Source organism: Pelophylax lessonae, assembly GCF_965119305.1.
Source record: "Pelophylax lessonae genome assembly, chromosome: 3".
NCBI lineage: Eukaryota > Metazoa > Chordata > Amphibia > Anura > Ranidae > Pelophylax > Pelophylax lessonae.
Genome location: NC_138770.1, coordinates 36015512 through 36038916, shown reverse-complemented (window position 1 = coordinate 36038916; position 23405 = coordinate 36015512). Strand labels below are relative to the sequence as shown.

At 44.1% G+C, this 23405-nt stretch overlaps 3 protein-coding genes across 3 annotated transcripts in view; 1 reads left to right on the top strand and 2 right to left on the bottom strand.

Moving 5' to 3' along the window:
* The window catches only part of LOC309550686 (uncharacterized protein), an 801473-nt gene that overhangs the window by 125104 nt on the left and 652964 nt on the right, over positions 1-23405 (bottom strand). The window lies entirely within an intron of this gene.
* Positions 1-23405, top strand: part of LOC309550702 (uncharacterized protein) — a 975511-nt gene that overhangs the window by 468090 nt on the left and 484016 nt on the right. The gene's annotated exons all lie outside the window — the stretch shown is intronic.
* LOC309550720 (uncharacterized protein) overlaps positions 1-23405 on the bottom strand; it is a 590048-nt gene that overhangs the window by 327904 nt on the left and 238739 nt on the right. The gene's annotated exons all lie outside the window — the stretch shown is intronic.

The window sequence follows — 23405 nt, the reverse complement described above, 5'->3', positions numbered from 1 at the left end:
GGATAGCGGTGCTGGAGGAGAGCCTATGATGGAGGATAGCGGTACTGGAGGAGAGCCTATGATGGAGGATAGCGGTACTGGAGGAGAGCCTATGATGGAGGATAGCGGTGCTGGAGGAGAGCCTATGATGAAGGATAGCGGTGCTGGAGGAGAGCCTATGATGAAGGATAGTGGTGCTGGAGGAGAGCCTATGATGAAGGATAGTGGTGCTGGAGAAGAGCCTATGATGAAGGATAGTGGTGCTGGAGGAGAGCCTATGGTGGAGGATAGTGGTGCTGGAGGAGAGCCTATGATGAAGGATAGCGGTGCTGGAGGAGAGCCTATGATGGAGGATAGCGGTGCTGGAGGAGAGCCTATGATGGAGGATAGCAGTGGTGCAGGAAAACCTATGATGGAGGATAGTGGTGATGGAGGGGAGCCTAAGATGAAGGATAGCGGTGCTGGAGGAGAGCCTATGATGAAGGATAGCGGTGCTGGAGGAGAGCCTATGATGGATAGTGGTGCTGGAGGAGAGCCTATGATGAAGGATAGTGGTGCTGGAGGAGAGCCTATGATGAAGGATAGTGGTGCTGGAGGAGAGCCTATGATGAAGGATAGTGGTGCTGGAGAAGAGCCTATGATGAAGTATAGTGGTGCTGGAGGAGAGCCTATGATGGAGGATAGTGGTGCTGGAGGAGAGCCTATGATGGATAGCGGTGCTGGAGGAGAGCCTATGATGAAGGATAGCGGTGCTGGAGGAGAGCCTATGATGGAGGATAGCGGTGCTGGAGGAGAGCCTACAATGAAGGATAGCGGTGCTGGAGGAGAGCCTATGATGGAGGATAGCGGTGATGGAGGGGAGCCTAAGATGAAGGATAGCGGTGGTGCAGGGAAAACCTATGATGGATAGCAGTGGTGGAGGGGTTAAAACCCCTTTAGACAGTGAGTAAGTCTCCTATAACTATTTATAATAGTGAAGTCTTTATCAAAACCTATTGGACCCCCCCCGAGGTGTGTGCTGTGCTTGGGGCTCGCTGAGAGTTGTAGTTCTATGTCAGTCATGTGACCTCCCCAGCCTCCTCACCTGGATGATCTGGAACACCTGGTGCTCCTCTACATACACAGCCATGTGTGGGGGGATTCTCAGGGGCTTGTTGCTGGCGTCCATGTCTCCTCAGATCTCCGAGTTGCAGGCTTCAGATTCCCTGGATAGGCGGCAGCAGTACTCCTTGGCAGCACAAGCAGCTCCCTCTATCACATTTCCCTACCCCGGCGCTGAGTCAAACTTCCTGACTCGCTCATTAGTTCTCCCCCGCCCTATCTCCTCCGCCGGCTGACGTCATCTGCGGTGGAAACCTAATGCGCATGCGCGGCATCGCCGCTACGAAGATTTCCGACGCTGGAGCCCGGTGTCAGCCCTGAGACTCGCACACATCTCAAAAGTGCCCAGGCAGCCGCGGGCGCCGCCGCGCAGGTGCAGCACAACAGGAGGGGCGCCGCCTGCAACCGCCGGTTCATACTGATTCCGGGACGGGGTGCAGCAGGTAGGATGCTGGCGCCCCCTGCTGAGTTGGCGCCCTAGGCGACTGCCTGGTTCGCCTTACAGGTAGCGCCGGCCCTGGATCAACAGTTCTGCTTTGGTTATGAGGATGAAAAGGGTCCGCCCACATCCTAAGAGCATCGGAAAAAAGAGCCAGTGTGATGTCATAGAATTCTCTGACTTACCCCTTCAGAGGCCCATAAAGTCTTTCAGCTTCACTAAACCCTCAGAGACCCCTCAAGCCCTCTATTTCCCTCAGAGCGCTTAGTATTTTCCTCCCTCTGACACCAATGATGGAAGATATTCTTCATGGCAGGCTGGGGAATGTTTTGTTCCTCCTGACCAGCAATGTAAGGGGCTCTATGCTCCATACTCCTGACCCCTGCACCCCATCATTGTGTTGGCTGCATATTGTAATGATTGCCCATTGGCTGCCTGTGTAGTGTAATAATTGCCCTTTGTAGGCCATGTACGGTCAGGATGGCCATTGTCTTGTCTATTTATTGTCAGTGTTGTTTGTTTAGAGGAACATATTACTAGAATTTATCTCCAAAATGAAGAGAATGTTCCGGCCCTGTAAGTGGGGAAATGTTCTGTCCCTGAAGGGGTTAATCTAGGTTTCCACACTATATATGTGTGTATCATCATCTGCTGGAGATAAAAGACGTCACAGTGACTATGGAGGAAGAGGACGGACATGACGGGGTTACTGGGTGTAAATAGAAAATAAGATCTTATTACCTCCTCTGCTGCCACTTCTAACAATGTCTCCTCTCTACTTCCTCCCAGTTCACCTCTCACCCGGAACTTCCTGTCTGTATTCCATAGAGACTTCCTGTCTGGGTAGAAGTGAGATCACCACCTTGTGTGGAGCTCAGAGGAACTGCAGCCCTGAGAAACGTCTCGTAGTGTGAACACGGCCTTGTGCTGTGTGTGTATGTACTGTATATCCTTATAGATGGGTCATCTCCACTCCCATCAAGGGGGATAGAAATATATTACTACTTAGTCCAGCCTTTCTTAGCCAGGGTTCCTCCAAAGCAATTGTGGAGCCACTTATTAGGAGGATGATGGAGATCTGGTGAGCGCACAATCTGAGTGTGAGCACCAAGAGAGCACCAGATTGGTGTTTGGGGAAGGAGGTGTTTTGTAGTCCACTACACATGGCTTGCTGGAGCATATACTGAGATTTCGAGGAAGAAGCTCTGGAGGTTTGGAGACATTTATTGGTTGTTATATCATTTATTGAAGTATAAAGGAGATGTTGGATGGGCTTTGATGTCACTTTATGGTTTATCACTGGATGCTGATGAGGTGAAACGCGTTGATGATTTATCAAATCTTTTACTTTGATAAGGGGGTGGGATTTATGGATATAAGGGGAGGAGTCATTGTATTTATCACCCATTTCCCAATGCTGGACGATGCAGGAAGCTGACACTCTATAAGAAGTCTTGTGTCTGCCAGCTGGGGAAATAGCGAGTAAGAAAACTAGTAGTTGAGGATTTGAATAGTAAACTCCTTCATTGTTCCTGGTCAGCTGGGGAAATATTGACTCCCAGACCTTCCCAGCCAGAAAACTGATTGGAGGATTGGAATAGTAATCTCCTTCATTGTTCTCAGCTGGGAGTGTCGGGGGATTCATTGACTTGTACCCAACTTCACTTCCACAACAAACTCTTCCCTAGGAATCTATGAATTGGGGGATAGATTGTGTCTGTGGCCCCAAAATTACCTGCACTGGGTTCTTTACTAACATTTTATGTTTCCTAATCCATTGTGCTACTATTGTGTGACATAAAACATTGGAACTACCGACATTTTATTCTCTAATAGGGAAATGGGTGCTGATAGGCTGCAGGAGATCTGCTGAGACATAGGAAGGGAAATGGGTGCTAATAGGCTGCAGGAGATCTGCTGAGACATAGAAAGGGAAATGGGTGCTAATAGGCTGCAGGAGATCTGATGAGACATAGAAAGGGAAATGGGTGCTAATAGGCTGCAGGAGATCTGCTGAGACATAGAAAGGGAAATGGGTGCTAATAGGCTGCAGGAGATCTGCTGAGACACAGAAAGAGAAATTGGTGCTAATAGGCTGCAGGAGATCTGCTGAGACATAGAAAGGGAAATGGGTGCTAATAGGCTGCAGGAGATCTGCTGAGACACAGAAAGAGAAATGGGTGCTAATAGGCTGCAGGAGATCTGCTGAGACATAGAAAGGGGAAATGGGTGCTAATAGGCTGCAGGAGATCTGCTGAGATGTTGAAAAGAAGCAAATCTCCTATAGCTTATTACCACCCATCACCCCCCTTTTTTCAGCAGCTCTAACCACCCACTAGAACATTATGATCACCTCTCTAATATTAAGTAGGCCCTTTTTTTGCTGCCATCAGGGCATGGACTCCACCAGACAAAGCATCACACTGCCTCCCCTGGCTTGCCTTCTTCCCATATTGCCTCCTGGTGCCATCTCTTCCCAGGTAAGTGACGCACACAAACCCGCCCATCCACATGATGGAAAACAAAAAGTCATTTATCAGACCAGACCACCTTTTTCCATTGCTCTGTGCTCCAGTTCTGATGCTTACGTGCCCATTGTAGGCTCTTTTGGCTGTGGACACGAGTCAGCATGGATACCCGGATCAGTCTGCTGCTACACAGCCCCATACACAACTAATTGCAATGAACATTTTTTTTTCTTTCAACACATCAACTTCAGGGACATGTTCACTTGCTGTCTAATATATTCCACCCACTTCCAGATGCCATTGTAATGAGATAATCAATGTTATTCTCTTCACCTGTCAGTGGTCAGAAATGTTAGGGCTGATCAGTGTACAGTACATACACACACAGCACAAGGCCGTGTTCTCACTACAAGACGGTTCCAGGGGCTGCAGTTCCTCTGATCTCCACAAGGTGGTGATCTCACTTCTACCCAGACAGGAAGTCTCTATGGAATACAGACAGGAAGTGATGTCAGATACAGACAGGAAGTTCCAGGTGAGAGGTCAGTCAGGAGGAAATAGAGAGAAGACATTGCTGGAAGTGGCAGCAGAGGAGGTAATAAGATCTTATTTTCTATTTACACCCAGTAACCCCCCCCCCCGTCATGTCCGTCCTCTTCCTCCATAGTCACTGTGATGTCTTTTATCTCCAGCAGATGATGATACACACATATATAGTGTGGAAACCTAGATTAACCCCTTCAGGGTCAGAACATTTCCTCACTTACGGGGCTGGAACATTCTCTTCATTTTGGAGATAAATTCTAGTAATATTGTCCTCTAAACAAACAGCACTGACAATAAATAGACAAGACAATGGCCATCCTGACCATACATGGCCTACAAAGGGCAATTATTACACTACACAGGCAGCCAATGGGCAATCATTACAATATGCAGCCAACACAATGATGGGGTGCAGGGATCAGGAGTATGGAGCATAGAGCCCCTTACATTGCTGGTCAGGAGGAAGAAAACATTCCCCAGCCTGCCATGAAGAATATCTTCCATCATTGGTGTCAGAGGGAGGAAAATAGTGAGGGCTCTGAGGGCAGTAGAGGAGCTTAAGGGCTGTGAGGCATTAGTACAGCTGGAAGACTTTAGGGGCTGCTGAAGGGGTAATGTGGCTGAAGCACTCTGGGACCCTTGAGGGGGTAATCAGGCTGCAGGGCTCTAAAGGGAATAGGGGGCTGGAAGGCTCTGTTGACTCTGAGGAACAGAGGGGGTCTTTGATGACCCTCCCACCGCACCTGCACTTATTTTTCAGACCTTAGGGCTCTTTCACACGGTCCGCCTCCATAGGCGGATCTGTGCTGCTCAGCAGGGGATTGTAAACACAGATCCCCCGCTGAGCAGGCAGGTGACATCTCCCTCTCCGCTCTCTGTCCGGAGAGGGAGGTGTCAGAGCCCCATGCATCACTATGGGGGATCTGCTCTCATCCAATCCAATCCGACCCGATCCCATGGACGGATGGAAAATAGGGTTTCCATCCGTCCGGATTTCACACTGACATCCGCTGCCCCATAGGGATGCATGGAGGATCCGATCAGATCCGCCTAAAAAACTGACAGGCGGATCTGATCGGATCGCTCGTGTGAAAGGAGCCAAACAGAACTGGCAACCTTAAACATCCTATTATCTCACTGGTCACATGATTTTTTCTGGAATATTAAGTAAGATGAAGAAGGGAATTCCTTCATTGGTTGGTGAACACTTGTTCTTGGGTTTGTTTCCTTTCTGAACTGGTTTGTAGCCAAAACAGAACTCCTCCAACAGAGAAAAGGGTTTCCGGGTCCTTCAAGATGTAACAAACACTAAACATTCCAAAATAAACGTGTTCTCATGGGAGAAGTAGTGGGAGGTAACCTTCACATCAACATCCTATTATTGTGTGACCAATACCATCCAAATAATTCTTACTTTCATTTCCCAAAGTTATCTGTCTACAACGAGACCTGTATAGATCAAATGACGGCACCAATGAGGATGGAGGAGGACTCGCGTTACATGACTGAGAAGATACTAAACTTCACCCTGGAGATCATCTACTTGCTAACCAGAGAGGTGAGGAGGATTCTGGGAGGTCACATGACATCACTCTTATCTCTAATAATAAAATGCAGACCTGACAGGAGAGGTGAGGAGGATTCTGGGATTCTAACATGATATTCCTATTGGTTCTCTAATACAGAGATTTACTCTTCTGAAGTCAGGTGATCATATGACCATCACAGTGCCTCCATGTGACTCCCTAAAACCTGAGAGACACAACATGCAGAAGATTCTAGAAGTCACCGAGAAGATGATGGAGCTGCTGACAGGAGAGGTGAGCGGTGCTGGGAATTCTGGGACATTATCCAGTAACAGACAAGGGATGTGTCTGGGTGGTGACTGTATCATTGTGTGTGTCAGGTTCCTATAAGGTGTCAGGATGTCACTGTCTATTTCTCCATGGAGGAGTGGGAGTATTTAGAAGGACACAAGGATCTCTACAAGGACGTCATGATGGAGAATCAGCTGCCCCTCACATCACCGGGTAAGAGGAGACTTTATTGTAAAGGAGAGAGCAGTACGGAGGCTCTACCTAGATCCCCCATCATCTGATAAACACATAGAAACAATGTATTCTCTCTTCTGAAATTCCCACAATCATTCTTGGTGACTTCAACATCCCTGTTAATCTTTCCACTTCTTCTACTTCTAAACTTCTTAGCTTACCTCCTCTTATGACCTAAAACAATGGACACGCTTCTACTCACTTTAATGGCAACTGCCTTGACCTCATGTTCTCCTACTTATGCACTCCTCACAACCTTTCCGACATTCCATTCCCTCTCTCTGATCACCACCTCATTAGTTTCACTCTCTCCTTGTCCTCTGCCTTGCCTTTCAACTACCGAACAATTACCCGTTGAAACCTTCGCCATCTTAACCCTTCACTTCATTTTTCAGCTACAGATGGTCTCTACAACATAATCTCATCCCTGTCCTGCCCCCACCTGGCCACTTCTGTCTACAACAGTTCACTGTCATCCACCTGGGATACCTTGGCCACCCTCACTACACACAGAACCTGCTACAACCCTGGCAGACAGACAATAACAGAAGCCTCAAAAAACATAGCCACGCTCTTGAGCGTCTGTGGTGTAAGACTAAGTCACAGCAAGATTTCAGCCAATATAAATCTGGCCTCCACACTGCCAAACAGACCTATTTTATCACTCTCATTAACACTCCGTCACACAGTCCCCGTCAACTCTTTTCTACCATTAGCACTCTACTTCGTCCTCCATTACCTCCACCCACTAACTTACTCACTGCCCAAGAGATTGCCAATCACTTCAAAAATAAGATTGATACAATTCAGGACGAGATCTCTACTCTACAGATATCTCCCCCACCTTACACTCCTTGTCCTCCTGCACAATCAATGCTTCCCTTGTTTAACCCAACTACTATAAAGGAAGTTACTAAACTTTTTTCTAAAGCCCACCTAACTTCCAGCACCCTGGACCCTGTTCCTTCTCACATACTATGGTCACCCTTTGGCTTATCCTACACTCTCTAACTAGCATATTCTCCAACCCTCTAAAACATGCACAAGTCACTCCCAAACCAAAGAACTAGACCCCACTAATCTTAACAACCTAAGACCCATCTCCTTACTCCCTTTTACCTCCAAACTCCTTTAACGTTTAGTCTACAACCGACTGAGCAAGCACCTGATTGAGAATTACCTACTTGATCCCCTTAAGTCTGGATTTTGCTGGCAGCACTCCACAGAAACTTCTCTCTTTAAACTCACAAATGACTTGCTAACAGCTAAAACCAACAGTCATTACTCAGTACTGTGAGGGATTAGCTCAGTGGTAGGCGTGGATGACCCCTTGGGGGGTGCGTTTTCACAAGAAGATCTCCGAGAAGTGGTTGCAAACAACAGCTTGGTTTATTAATGCAATTTTCTTCACCAGACTGCAAGCGTCAAAAACAGCAAAATAAAATAAAACACCAAAATAAATCCTTGCCTCTGTGGGCGACTACCTTCTCACACTGGAACCTATCTAATGAAGTCTGTCCCCAACCTACTGTTGGGCAGACTTGGCTGATCGTACAGCAGACTCTCAATAGTCCATGTTTTATCTCTTCACACAGCACATGTTCATTTAACAGGTCCCTTTTACTCTTCTCATTGAACATGTCCCTTTGCTTGTCTCTTCACATAGCAAAACAGTTCATTTATTTCTTCCACATAGAAATAGTTCAAGACCTCACCTTGAGTCGTCTTCACACTTGTTAATTTCCCCTTCACACAGGAAATGTCCATTGGTTTCTTTTCACCTAGAAACGATCCAAGACCTCACTTCGAGTAGTCTCCACACTTGCTACCCTCCTCAGCTTCACATCGCTTCAGGAGGTCTTCCCCACGCTCACACAGCTTTCAGGGGCACACGTCTGACTGCTCTCCTGCCCCCAGCCCACATGGCTTCAGGAGACAGCTTCTGGAGGCAGCCCTCCATAGACTTCCTTTGGACAAATTATAGAGGCCTTAACTTCCTCATTCTGAACAGCTGAAGTCTGTTCAACGTCTTTAGACATTTCTGCTAGCTTCTGCAGCCGACACCCTATAGTAATTGGTGAATTGTATCTCCAGTCTGTGACAACACTCACAGATTTACCTGACTTCCTGTCACATTTACTTGACGTCCTGTCACAGTACTCTTACTCTTGGACCTCTCTGCTGCCTTTGATACAGTTGACCACCCCCTCTGCCTCAAAAAACTCAATTTGCTTGGTCTCTGTGACTGCGCTCTCCGTTGGTTTGAATCTTACCTATCTCACCTCACCTTCAGTGTCACTCCTCTGCAACTCCTCTTACTGTTGGGGTCCCCCAAGGTACTGTCCTTAGACATCTACTATTCTCCATCTATGCCTCCTCACTGGGTCAGCTAATAGCCTCCCATGGCTTCCACTACCATTTATATGCTGATGACACCCAAAGCTACCTCTCTACCCCTCAGCTCTCCCGATCAGTCTCCTCCCGCATCACTGATTTCCAAACAGACATATCAGCCTGAATGTCTCACCACTTCCTCAAACTGAATCTATCTAAAACCGAGCTCATAATATTTCCTTCCCCACGGGCCTCTTCCCGGAATTCTCTGTCAAGATCAGTGGCACAACTGTCAGTCCTTCCGCACATGCCAGGGTGCTAGGGGTAACCCTGGACTCTGCACTGTCCTTTAAAGGAGTAGTATGAAGCAAATTTTTTCTGTGGGAAAAAGAGTATCACAAAAAGTTATAACACATTCAAATATACTCACGTTTTCCTTCTTGTCTTCTTCCTGGTCTTCTCCTCGTGTTTCTCTCCGGCCGGAAGCTGGGTCTTTTCATGACGCTCGACTTCTTTCTTCTTCATCCGCCGCCATCTTCGCCGGGTGACTCATCGATTCCCAGGAGTCACTGCGGGCTGCGCCGGCCTCCACACCCGGAGTTGAATACTCCCCCTTACATAATTTATTCATATATGCGCTGAGCTGTCATTGGCTCAGCTCAGCAAACGCCGATTGGAGCGCTGTCCTCCAATCAGCGGTTACGTACAGCGCATGCGCACTAACGTCCGACCGTAGAAAAAACTACGGATAGTAAATTAGTACATAAGTCCATTGTACGCTTGCGTACTGTGTACGCTTATTCACAGCACCTTTTGCTCCTTTCTCCCAGTGTAGGGAGACAGTATCTTATTACATAGCAACAGCTATGTAAGGTTAGTATTGGTCACTTGTATATATATATATATATATATATATATATATATATATATATATATATATATATATATATATATATAGATAGATAGATAGATAGATAGAGAGTGATATATATATATATATATATATATATATATATATAGATAGATAGATAGATAGATAGATAGAGATATATATATATATATATATATATATATATATATATATATATATAGAAATAGATAGATAGAGATAGATATATATATATAGAGATAGATATATATATATAGAGATATAGATAGATATATATATATCTCTATATATATATATATCTATATCTCTATTATATATATATATATATATATATATATCTATACCCGAAGAGCAGAGGGGAGCATCGTGGGAAAACAAGGATGAGGCACGCAGAGGCGGCCGAAAGCTCATTGGAGCTCGGCAAGCCAATACAATAGGACGCTTTTTAAGAGGCGGGGATAGGGAAATAGGTTGGAGAGAAGGGGCGTGTAATATTATAATTCAGGGTGGGGGCCGAGCGGAGGAGTCACAGGGGGAGGGCAGGAGATTACAGGAAGAGATGAGTGGGCATGCTGGGAGAGATAGTTTTATCATGAAGGCCATAGAAGAAAACCAGGAAGTGCTGAAAACTTCGGGAGGGAATAAAAGAATAACCGCTGGGGCTATTTTCTTAAAAGTGGCGACATTGAAAAGGTATTTCACTTGGCTAAATTCTGGCATTTTGTGGAATGGGGCTTCAGACTACTCCTTTAAGGCCCACATCCAATCCCTGTCCAAATTATGCTGCCCTAACCTCCGCAACATCTCTTGAATACACTCCTTTTTAACCAACGACACCACCAAGCTTCTCGTTCACTCCCTGGTTATCTCTCACCTCGACTACTGCAACTCCCATCTCATTGATTACCTTTACATAGACTATCCCTCCTTCAGTCCATAATGAATGCTGCTGCAAGACTCATCCACCTTACCAACCTTTCAGCGTCCTCCACCCGTCTCTGCCAATCCCTCCACTGACTTCCACTCCCCCAACGAATACAATTAAAAGTACTAACAATAGTTTACAATGCCATCCACAACTCTGCCCCCAGCTACATCACTAACCTGATCTTAAAATATTAACCAAGCCGCTCTCTTCGGTCCTCCCAAGACCTCCTGCTCTTTAGCTCCCTTGTCACCTCCTCTCATGCTCGCCTCCAGGATTTCTCCAGAACCATCTTTAGACTAGACGATCCCTGAAAACCCTTCTCTTATCTGGCTTCTAATACATTGTTTCACTTTCTCCATCAGCTCATCCCCCACAGCTATTACCTTTTTGTATCAATTGACCCTCCCTTTTAGATTGTAAGCTCTAACGAGCAGGGCCCTCTGATTCCTCTTGTTCCAAATTGTATTGTAACTTTAATGTCTGCCTTCATCTTGTTAAGCGCTGCGCAAACTGTTGGAGCTATATAAATCCTGTATATTAATAATAATGTATTCAGTCAGTGTGTGTGTTTCCTACAGATGGATCCAGTAATGGGAACCCACCAGAGAGATGTCCCTGTACTCTGTATTCCCAGGATTCCTCACAGGAAGATCACACCATCCCTCACCATCATCAGGTAATGAGGAACAGACACTGATAGGATCATTAGGATCTGTACATTATATGCATTGTTACCATTGATGTCATTTTCATTATTTATTCAGAGTGGAATCCTCGGGGATGATAATATTATTGTTAAAGAAGAGTATAAAGAGGAGGATGAGGAGTATGGAGTGATGGAGGAGTTTTCAGAAGCACACAAGATTTTGATTGAGCCACACAATACCAGGAACCCACCAGAAAAATGTCCCCGTCCTCTGTATTCCCGGGATTCCACACAGGAAGGTCACATCATCCCCCACTGTCACCAGGTTGGTGGGATGGAACATCTAGAACATGGACTCGTAGAGACGTTGGGGTTGATTTACTAAAGGCAAAAATACTGTGCACTGTAAGTGCAGTTGCTCCAGAGCTTAGTAAATAAGGTAAAGCTTCTCTTTGCAAAGAATACCCAATCACATGTAAGGAAAAAAAATATATAATTTAGCTTCCCCTCGGATCTAGAACAACACACTTATAGAGCACAGTATATTTGCCTTTTGTTGTGCGTTTTACACGTTCAAGAATATTATTCTGAACGAGTAAAAAGGGGTTCTTTTTGATCGATTAATTTCTTTTTAAAAGCATATACCAATCTTAGTGAGTACAGTCCACCGCAGGGAATATATAAGAATATTTATTCACAAGACATGTATTCACAATAAATGATCCAACTTGAGATGACACAAAAAGATAACCTTACATAAAATACAAACTAAAAACAATAAATGCAATATGATATTTAGCTTAATGATGAAAGTAAAAATAAAGCAAGATTACGTTTTCCCAGATGTAGTAGCATAAACCATATTTAAGTGTGCTATATAATCAGAGCACAATTGTCTGTGAATTGTGCGGCCAACAGTCACTCCACTGCAGATGGAGCGAGAATAGGCCATGCAAAACGAGAGACTAATACACCAATATGCGCTAAATCTGATATTAATAAAAGTGTATAAAAAGCAAAAATCAGCTCTTAGAGAAAAATCTACATATGGTTAATACGGCTGGGACTGTAATCTCGTTACCCTTAAATATGAAATATAAAACATATAAGGAAGAAAATAAATGATAGTAAATAATATCAAATAACAGCAAGGTATAATTACCATATTTAAAATGGCTGCTAGCTTAGAATGGTCGTTACCAGAGTCCTTAAGATGGCTGCCTTCCCAAAATGGTGGCCGGTTAGGGAGGAGTTTCGTTTGGCGTCCTTCAAAATTTCAGATACATGATGGAGCAAATTGGAGTATGTATAGATGTGTATATGCATGGCTGTAGTAGCGTGTGTGTTGTATGTGTAATGTATGTGGTGTAATGATGTGTCGTGATGTCCAGTCTCTCATCTGGGCTTCCCATTTTATACTGTATTGAACAAAGGACTATTAAAATTACCATAAGTTAAATCCAGAAGGAGTAACCTTATCCCCATTGGTTGGGATAACTTAACCATTAACTGACGAGGTCATTGGGCGACACCTCTACTGGTTAACCAATATATGGGATATTTAAAACTATATGATAATTTCTCCATTTAATCCATTTATCCATTCTCCATTTAATCCACTATCATAAAAACAACATAATAGTTTATCCATACTCTCATCCTCTATACATGTCCATCTAATATCCATCATGTATCTAAGTAAGGATTGGACCTGGTAACACCATTGAATTAAGAATATTACTGATACAATATATATATATTGATTGGAAATGACTGATTTACCCATATACTTTACATTTAGTAGCAGTAAGAATTATATAGATACATATACAGTTATATATATATTGCTACACAACAACTTGTATATGTAAACTTTTCTACACATGGGTTATTTCCGATCAGAATATTATCCATTAAGGGATTATTATGTTAACAACAATACATTCATGATTTGGGACTGGACATAAAATATGGGAGAAATTCTGACCATTTGACACTACTATATAATTGATATGATGTTATGACAATCTTCTATTGAGAAGTACATTATAAGTTCCACCACCCCTTTTGGTATATGATGGGACAAGGATGTTGGATAAGCTTATGATTATATGAAATTCATTTGAAGATGCAGTTCTCATCAGTCTAAGTGACAATGTTTATTTGACACCATGTAGCTTCCAATGGACAATTGTCTGTATGACACAATCTCTACCCCCCTCTTGGTGTGTAGGTAAATTAATTACAGATTCTAGTCTTTGTCCAGGCAGTTTTCCGTTTGTTTGACTTCTCAGGGTAGGAAGAATAGTTTATTTACTAGTGACTGGGTGAACACAGGTGTGATCCTGAATTTGAGTTTTGGCCATTGTGTGTTAAAACGTCTCATGGCCAGAACATAATGTTTTATGATCCCCCCTGGATTCTCTCTTTTCATGTCCAGGGGAAAAAATGGCTTTTTGTCCTTTGAGGTCCGTTGTATGTAAACCTTCCCCTCAAGGCCGTTCCACCTAGGATAAGCAATTTAGTCGTCTGCCTCTCCAGAGTATTATATTCAAAGTTTACAGAACACAATTTCCTTTTGGGGCAGATGACATAGCTTCTCATCTCAAAGTACATGTAAATAAAACAATTTCAACAATGGACGCAATGTGTGCTTCAAACTGAAGGGGTTTTGACTGAATCTGTGACAAGGTCATTTGAGGCCTCAAAGTTCACAATTCTTGACCTGTAATAATAAAAATGTATTTCTATTTCGTACTGGAAGTCTAACACTTTAGTAAATCAACGGTGGATTCTTTTTGGTGATGTCAAAATATTTAAGCTTATGTCATACAGATGTTATTGTTGATCTTTCTCTTGGTTTAGGGTGAAGATCTGATAGATATAAAAGTTGATGTTAAAGCAGAAGAAGAGACTTATGAGAGGGATGATCAACAGTCTGCAAAGGTGGATGGAATAATGGGGACATTAAAGATCACCACAGGTGGGTCATTAACACTAAATGCATTACATATTCCTAACCCCTGCACTATATACTCCATGTTGTACATTACATACTCCTGACCCCTGCACTATATACTCCATGTTGTACATTACATACTCCTGACCTCTGCACTACATACTCTATGTTGTTCATTACATACTCCTGACCCCTTCATTATATACTCTTATGTTGTACATTACATACTCCTGACCCCTGCATTATATACTCTATGTTGTACACTACATACTGCTGACCCCTGCACCATATACTCTATGTTGTACATTACATACTCCTGACCCCTGCACTACATACTCTATGTCAGTCATGTCCAAAGTCTGGCCCGCGGGCCAGTTGCGGCCCCTCCTTTAGTTTTGTACGCCCCCCTGAGACGCTGCTGACTTTTGTCAATGCTTTTTGTCAATGCCACCTCACATCCCTGCCCCGATGCAATGGCTCGGGGGCGGGGCCTCTGGCCTCCCTCAGCAGCTTGGCTGCTCCCGAGTCCTGCCGAGTCTCGCTACGCCCCCCCCCCCCCCGCTTGGCTCTATCTGCCCGGCGCCGCCCACGACTGCGCGGGAGTGTAGAATGCCTTTTCTCCTTCACCGCACACAGCCACCTGTAGGAGCCGACCAAAGATCTTGTGGAGTTGACCGAGGAGGTGTCACTTTTACAATCCTACTGCCTGTTTCTGTAAGTGTGATGTATGTGTATGTGTGAGTGTATGTATGTGTGTGTATGTACGTAGCTGACCAAGGAGGTGCCACTTCTACAATCCTACTGCCTGTTTCAGTAAGTGTGACTTTATTCATAAAGTACTGATGCGTATTATTTCCTATATATATATATATATATGTGTGTGTGTGTGTATATTTAATTTTAATGCTTCAAATGTCAGGCAAAATGGTCGGCCCTCACGCATGTTCACTTCATCAAATCTGGCCCCCTTTGAAAAAAGTTTGGACACCACTGCTCTATGTTGTAGGTAGCATCCTGCTAGAGACAAAGTATAGTGTCTGCTTACCAGAAGGATTGCATGTAAATCTCTATTGTTCTCTGCCTACCAGAGAGAAGGATCTGTTAGTGAGGTCTGCTCATAGTGCTCATGTGCAACTCATTCTGTCTGCAGTGTGTTTCACACTGATCCAATAGGGAAGCATATTGGACAGTGGGAGGACACCTGAAAAAGAAGTATCCCTCTATTCCCTTCTCTCATCCAAGTTCCACAATAAATACTAAAATCCAAATCCCATGGACTGTTTATTGTGTGACGAGCCATCGGAAGTAAGGATGAATGTGTGAACTGTACCCTAAGTGACTGTGTGCTGGTAATCAGAGGAGGCCTCATCATACAGCAAGCCCTATGGGAACAGTGCTACATGTACATTACATACTCCTGACCCCTGCACTATATACTCTATGTTGTGCATTACATACTCCTGACCCCTGCACTATGTACTTTGTTGTACATTACACACTCATTACCCCTGCACTATATACTCTATGTTGTACGTTACATACCCCTGACCCCTGCACTATATACTCTATGTTGTACATTACATACTCCTGACCCCTGCACTATATACTCTATATTGCACATTACATACTCCTGACCCCTGCACTATATACTCTGTTGTACATTACATACTCCTGACCCCTGCACTATATACTCTATGTTGTACATTACATTGTCCTGACTTCTACTCTCACCCCTCTACCCACTGCTATATATACACATAATATGGATTCTCTTTTCAAAAAATATGTAGGAAAAAAAGGGGGGGGGGGGGGTTGGGATGCAGACTTTAATTGTGCCAGATTAAGACACTGTGTATTGATATTTTAAAACAGCAGAAAATATATTAAAAAAAAGGACATGTTTGTCATTATTTCACCCATTTTCTACCAGCTTGACATTTTATATCTGATGATTTGATTGGAGCACAGACTTTTACATGGTGATAATAATTAGTAATAAGCCGAACACATTGGTGGTATGTGATCACCTCTGCAGTTTTTTTTATTTCTTGCGCCATAAACAAGACCAACAATTTTGATAAAAATTTATATAATTTTTACTTTCTGCTATAAAAATTCCAGTAAAAAAATCTAAATTTATCAGTTTAGGCCAATCAATATGTATTCTGTTATACTTTGTATATTTTTGGTAAAAAAAATCTCAATAAGCGTATATATTGATTGGTTTGTGCAAAAGTTATCGCGTCAACAAACTATGGTATAAATTTATGGAAATTTTTTACTAGTGATGGTGGCGATCGGTAATTTTTAGCAGGACTGCAACATTGCAGCGGACAAATTTGATGTTAAGTGACACTTTGGGGAGCAGTGACACTAATACAGTGATCAGTGCTAAAAAAATGCACTGTCACTGTACTAATAACACTGGCAAGAAAGGGGTTAACGTCAGGGGCGATCAAAGGGTTAAAAGTGTTCCCTGGGAGTGCTTTCTAACTGTGGGTGTGGGGGGGTGCTTTGATTGGGGTAAGACAGAGATCCGTGTTTCTGCTTAGTAGAAACACAAGATCTCCATCTTCCCCTCTCACAGAACGGCGGTCTGCCTTGTTTCCCCCCTTTCCGCCTCTCTCATAAATGATTGCCGGGTGCCGGCGAACATCGGGTACACCGGACACGCTGATTGGCTCCCGCTGTGTCCAATCACAGCAGGGGCCGGTCACCAGCGTCGTGCGCACCCTAGACCCTGAGCACGAAATGACATGGAGGCCTGCCTTGCCACAGTATATTTGTGTGGGGCGGTCCAGAGCTGGTAAAGGTTATGGAACCCAAACATGAAAAACCCAAAGTGCTCATTTTGAAGGCTTCTATGCAAGTAATTGGCCCTAAAAAGAGTATGGGGGCCCAGGTACTGCCCAATGCAACATTTTTAATTTTTTTTTTAAAGGAGCAGTGATTTTATTGATGCTTAAAATGAAACAATCAAAGTGAAAAATTCCTTTAAATATAGCGCCTGGGGGCCCCTTTAGTCTGCCTGTTAAGGGGCGCATCTCTACTGTGTATAGAAGCTGCTGCAGCAAAACTGACATTTTATAAAGAGAAAAAATTACATTTAAATTGACTCGCGGTTGCAAGTCATTGCCGGAAAAACAAAAAAAACAATGGTGTGGGGTCTCCCTCATGCATGCCAGACTCTTCTCCAAGCATGCAGGCCAGAAAAGAAGCGCCCCCCGAAACATACCAGGCCAAATGCCCTCAACATAAAGATATGAGCCAGTTTTTGACAATTCCTTTGTTAGGGAAAAAAAAAAAACAATGCCCCCCGTTGTGCATCCATTGTCAGTCATGACTCCAGCCACCGCTGGACCCGTTAAAAGAAAAAACGCTCCGCCTTTAAGGAAGGCTGGCCGCCGAATACCTGCTCCACTGGGTCACAGTTCTTAAATGCCCCTTGTGACATCACTGACCCAGCATGCACCAGTCGATGATGCCACATGGGGGTGTGGCCACTAGGTGATGTCACCAGGTGGCCCTGCCCCTTACTGATTTAGGAACTGTCAGATGGAGGAGCAGGCATTCGGCAGTTATCCTTCCTCACGGGCGCATTTTTATTTTTTTGGGTCCAGCAGCGAGGCGGGCGCCATGATTGACGATGGATCTACATCGGGGAGAATTGTTTTTTTTTTTTTTCAATAAAAGAATTGGCAAAAACTGGCTCATGTCTTTTTTTCCACTTTTTTTGTAGTGGGGGGATCTGGGGGCCCCTATGGTAAAGGGGGCTTACAGATTCCAATAAGCCCCCTGCCCGCAGACCCCCCACAAACACAGCCCAGGGTTGTCAGGAAGAGGCTCTTGTAACCATCAACATGGGGACAAGGTGCTTTATGGTGGGGGGGCGGCAGAGTCCTCCTTGCCTCAAATAACCCCCACATGTTGAGGGCATGTGGCCTAGTATGATTCAGAAGGGGGGGGGGCACTTGCATGTGGCCTGGCTGCGTGCTTGAATAAGGGTCTGGTATGAATTTTGGGGGGGACCCCACGCTTTTTTTTTAAATTGGTATGCGGTTACCCTTAAAATCCCCATAGGGCCAGGTATGGAATGGGGGGGGGTGAGATCCCACACCGTTTTTCCCCCATTATTCTTTTTACATTCAGCTTTCAGCAGGGAAGCCCGTTGACAGCCGATGACTCATTCGTCATTAAGGACTCGGTGATGGGCTTCCCCCATTGACTTTGTGCTCTGCAGGTGAACATCCCACCAAGTGCACAGAAAATCCGGGTGTTCAGCGAACACCCTAACGCCGATGTTTGTGCCGAACTTATGGTCAGCCTAAACTGTCTGGTCATCCCTTATAATAATAATAATAATAATAATAATGTGATAACATCCTCAAACTTTGGAACGTTAAACAGAAAGCGATAATGAAGGAGGAGTCAATAACCCAATGATGGTGGTCGTCAGGCTCCCCCCATTCTCACTCTCTGACCTCTAGTTATTCATGACTAAATCATGGACTAAATAAGGAAGTGCGGGACTTCTGTTTGGAAGATAGCAATGAGTGATAGAGGGGGAGGGGACACTCATCCTATAATAATCCCCTCATCACTGTCACTCCTATAAAAGACAGTTCTCGTTGTTTCCTCACTCTCTGACTAAGGTCCATGAATAAAGAAATGAACTGGTAGGAGATCAGAGGACCCATTTACTAGTTACCTTGAGGGGGGAATTGTAAGATCCTCAGACAAAGCTGCCTGATGTGGGAGGAGTCCTGGTTTAGGGGAACCAATCTGCTCATGTCTAGTAATAATCTTTTTATTTCTATTTTAGTACATGGACGGGAGATGAGAAAAACCTCAGAGGATTGTCTCACTTTGTCTCCAGACTGTAAAGTAGAAGATGAGGACATCACACAGTATAGACCAGGAGAAAACCCAGCTACCTCAAATGTCCATCCAGCACCACACAGTGTAGATGGACCATCGTATTCCTCTTATCCTGAGGAACCTCAGACTGTGAGGAACAGTGCCGGACTATCGTATTCCTCTTATCCTGAGAAACCTCAGACTGTGAGGAACAGTGCCGGACCATCGTATTCCTCTTATCCTGAGGTACCTCAGACTGTGAGGGCCGGTGGCGTCCTTCCAACAGATAAGAGGTTTTCCTGTACTGAGTGCGGGAAGTGTTTCCATTCTAAATCAAATCTGAATGTGCATGAAAGAACTCACAGAGGTGAGAAGCCGTATTCCTGTCCTGACTGTGGGAAATTGTTTTCACGAAAGTCAAATCTTCAAATACATCAGAGGCTCCACACAGGTGAGAAGCCGTATTCCTGTCCTGAATGTGGGAAATGTTTTACAGTCAAGTCCCATCTTGACATTCATAAGAGGTTTCACACAGGGGAGAAGCCATATTCCTGTCCTGAATGTGGGAAATGTTTTTCAAATAAATCTCATCTTAACATACATAGGAGGTTTCACACGAGGGAGAAGCCATATTCCTGTACTGAGTGTGGGAAATGTTTTTCAGTGAAGTCCAATCTTTCAGCACATCAGAGATCTCACACGGGGGAGAAGCCTTATTCCTGTGCTGTGTGTGGGAAATGCTTTTCAGCCAAAGCCAGTCTTTTCACACATCAGAGATTGCACACAGAGGAGAAGCCGTATTCCTCCCTGGGAAATGTTTTTCAGTGAAGTCTAGTCTTTCCAGAATTCAGAGATCTCACATGGGGGAGACGCCACGTTCCTGTCCTGAGTGAGGGAATTGTTCCTCACTGAAGTCTTGTCTTTCTGTACATCAGGGATCCCACACAACCCTTGAGGTGTATTAGTGCCTTAAGTGTGGGAAATGTCTTCTATATGAATGTTGGTGGATATCACATCTCTCATGTGGGGAAGAAGCACACCCTGTTATACACCTCAGATATACTCCATGGGTGATCTTCATTCAATAGAGATTTACCTGTCCAGCACTTCAGGAATTACGTTAACTGTCAAAGGTAAGTATTCTCCTGCCACACACTTCCCCAGACTCTTACCGGATTTTCTGACCCACATGCTGTATATCAAAGTGAATCTAATAAAACTTTTTAACACCCCCATCTCTGTGTCTTCTGATAAAGCCTTTGGGCGAAACATGTCAGAAAGTGATCTCTGATACTGGAAGTGGCCATTTCACTAGCTCCTATTAGCCTTATATGTCAGGGGTCTCAAACTGGAGGCTGTTGCAGAACTACAGGTCCCATCATGCCTCTGCCTATGGGAGTCATGCTTGTAACTGTCAGCCTTGCAATGTCTCATGGGAATTGTAGTTCTGCAATAGCTGGAAGGCCACCAGTTTGAGACCCATGTTTTATGTCCTATTTAGCATTCACCCATTGGGATCCTGTGCGATAAGGGGACCGGATGAGTGACATCTAAGAGGATTATCAGATGAGATATTGCCCAACCCTGTGCCTTGGGGCTGAGTTTGGTAAGGTGATTTGTGCACCTGGGGGCGGTGTATGTTGGCATGTATTGGTGGATTCACAACTTTTGCACCTTATGGCGCACGGTTTAAAGTGATCACAATTTATTTAGTGTACATTAGTTGTTATGATACTACACTATTTAAGCTATTTTCTTTTTGAGTGATACTGAGAAGAGGAGGATTAGCAGGAAGTGAGCCCTTCTGATATCCCCCTCCCCCCCTTTTTTTTTCTCCCCCAGCATTGCAACGTTTTGGCGGGTCTTTATCACAGTCTTGTCACTGGTTTTGCTCCACTTTGAGTTGATTTTGGTTATTTCCATTAATTATATTAGTATAAATGCCCCCAATGCCATTTTTTATGTCTCGGGGGGTATATTGGACCTGTCTTCATAGCGGGTTATCATACATTTGTTATTATGGTAATCCACCTTATTGGTGGCCCTTTGGCTTCTTCAACCCAGATCTTTATTTTTCTTTTCTATCCTTTAATTTTCTTGGGTGTTTGTCTGCGTCTCTCCACGCTTCTCAACCTATTGTACGTTAACCCCTTGTCGACTGTATAACATAGTATTATGGTGGCAAGGTGGTTCTGCTGTGCCAGATTAGGTGCTAAGTATGGGATCTGGCTCTTCCAGGTGGGGGGCGCATGCGAGCCGCTGGCAACCTGGCCGTGCTGTGATTAAACACTTCTGGACCGGAAGGATTTGCCCCCTTAATGACCAGGCCATTTTTTGCGATTCGGCACTGCGTGATTTTAACGGACAATTGCACGGTCGTGCGGCGATGTACCTAAATAAAATTGACGTCCTTTAATTCCCACAAATAGAGCTTTCTTTTGGTGGTATTTGATCACCTGTGCAATTTTTTATTTTTTGCGCTATAAACCATAAAAAGCGTAAATTTTGAAAAAATAACAATATTTTTCACATTTTTTTATATGAAAATTCCCCCCCAAAAAATGTAAAAATCTAAGTGTTTAACCACTTAAGGACCACCCGCTGCAGCATACTGTGTCAGTTAGTGTCTGAATGTCTGCCGCAATACCATAGTTTGCACACACTATAAAGTTTGTGCAAACCAATCAATATACGCCTAAAGTGGTTGTAAAGGCAGAAGGTTCGTTCCATGCATTAAAATAAAAAAGCCTTCTGTGTGCAGCAGCCTCCCTAATACTTACCTGAGAGGCATCTCTATGCTGCAGGAGTGTCTCGGCTGCCGGGGACTCCCCTCCTCATTGCCATTGGCTCCAGCTGCTGTCAATCGAAGTCAATAAGTAAATGAGGAAATAAAGGGGATGGGGCCAGACTGTGGCTCTGTGCCTGAATGGACACAGGGAGCTGTGGCTCAGCTAGGGTGCCCCCCCCATAGCAAGCTGCTTTATGTGGGGGCACTCAACAGGAGGGAGGGGCCAGGAGTGACAAAGAGGGACCCGAGAAGTGGAGGCTCCGGGCTGCTCTGTGCAAAACTAACTTCACAGAGGAGGGAAGTATACCATGTCTGTTTAAAAAAAAAAAAAAATGAGACTTTAGTATCACTTTAATGGGAGTTTTTAAAATCAAAAATATGTAACAGAATACATATTGGCCTAAAGTTATCAAGAAATTCGATTTTTTTTTTTACAGGATTTTTTATAGCAGAAGGTAAAAAATATTGTCTTTTTTTTTTCAAAATTGTTGGCCTTTTTTTGTTTATAGCACCAAAAATATAAAGGTTATGAAAGAGGTGATCAAATACCACCAAAAGAAAGCTCTATTTGTGGAAAAAAAAGACATCAATTTTATTTGGGGGCAGCAGTTGCAGTTTTGGAAAACTGTCAGTTAAAATAACGCAGTGCCGTACAGCAAAAAATGGCCTGGTCATGAAGGGGAGTAAATCTTCTGGAGGTCAGGTGGTTAAAACTACCTAGGGATCACTTGCTAACTGTATTTGGGTTGCACTGCCATGCTGCCGCACTTTATTTTTCTCACCAATTGATATCTTATCATAATTCTGTCCCTAAATAGTAATGGTTGAAACTCTGACTACAAACATCTGGCACTTCAGGAGTTAAAGAAGGGGATTTATTCCGGAGACAAAGCTATAATCTTGCCACTTTATAAAACTCTGGTTCGGCCACATCTGAAGTATTCTGTCCAGTTCTGGTCGCCAGTCCTCAGGAGGGACGTGCTGGAACTGGAGAGAGTCTAAAGAAGGGCAACTAAACGAATTAGGGGATTGGAGGACCTTAATTACGAGGAGAGATTACAAGCGCTTCATTTATTCTCCCTGGAGAAGAGACGCCCGAGAGGGGACCTGATAGTGATTTACAAATACCTCAACGGTGATCTCAGCATAGAAAAAAAACAATTCAGTCTAAGAGAGTGTAAGAGGACAAGAGGCCATACAATGAGGTTAGAGGAGAAGCAGTTTATCCTTAAGCTGCGTAAGGGGTTTTTCACTGTAAGAGCGGTGAGAATGTGGAACTCAATTCCACAATTGGTGGTATCAGCGGGGAGTCTCAATACTTTTAAAAGACATCTCAAAGAACACAATGCTTAGGGATATGGGAAATGAATACGTCACTGACACACACAAACTGGATGGACTGTTGTCTTTATCCACTTAA